The following is a 1052-nucleotide window of genomic DNA, read 5'->3' as shown; positions in this document are numbered from 1 at the left end:
ATGAATGACACAAATCTCAGAGTCGTAGTTGCCTGGTAAAGAAACCAGTGGCAAAACTGCACCCGGGGTGGAAATTCTGTCGCTAGTAAGCCCTGCACGCGCTCTAAGTGATAAGGGTAGTAACAGTTGTCTGGCGTACCCTGTATTGGCAGGACAACTGCCTGGTACAGACATGGCGGTCGCCTTCCACGGTGTTCCTGATACAACCTTCTTGCTCCCCGCTTCCCATTGCCATTTGCCTTTCTGTAAGTAAATACAATGTCGGCAAGCTATCGATTCAATAAGGAACCATTGTGTACAACGCTGTATCATATCCACTACAAGGTCACCAACAAGATAAGTGAATCGGACACATTACCAATTATTATGGTAGGAGAGGGTGCCAGGAAATTACATATGAGGAACAGTACCATCCTCTATGAGGAAACCAAGCATACTGTAACTATGGCCGCATGTTGCAGCACGTATTAGACTGCAGGCTCTGTAACATACTATGATTGAGTAAATGGTCTCTAGCATGGAAACCATGCACTTCCAGACATAAGTTCATTATGCCATTTTTTGTTCAGTATCCTCACATCGATCAGTCCCTAGAATTTGTACGTGGCCGAAAAAAATCGCCTGTATACTCCTTCCACCTTTCACCTTTGCCTTCTTTGCTTACAACTGGTTTTCCATCTTGATATTCATATTGTCTCTTCTCTTTTCTCCAAAAGCCTCTTTAATTTTTCTCTAAGCAATATCTGTTTTTGCCGGCCGCGGTGGTCTAGCGGTTCTGGCGCTGCAGTCCGGAACCGCGGGACTGCTACGGTCGCAGGTTCGAATCCTGCCTCGGGCATGGGTGTGTGTGATGTCCTTAGGTTAGTTAGGTTTAAGTAGTTCTAAGTTCTAGGGGACTTATGACCTAAGATGTTGAGTCCCATAGTGCTCAGAGCCATTTGAACCAATATCTGTTTTTCTCCTAGGAAATACGCATCTAAATCTTTAATTTGTCTGTAGCCAATCCAATTTACCTATTTTTCATTCCCTCTCATTCTAATTTTTTAGACGTT

The sequence above is a fragment of the Schistocerca nitens genome, chromosome 4 (genome assembly GCF_023898315.1).
Source record: "Schistocerca nitens isolate TAMUIC-IGC-003100 chromosome 4, iqSchNite1.1, whole genome shotgun sequence".
Lineage (NCBI taxonomy): Eukaryota > Metazoa > Arthropoda > Insecta > Orthoptera > Acrididae > Schistocerca > Schistocerca nitens.
Note: the sequence above shows the minus strand (reverse complement) of the source record.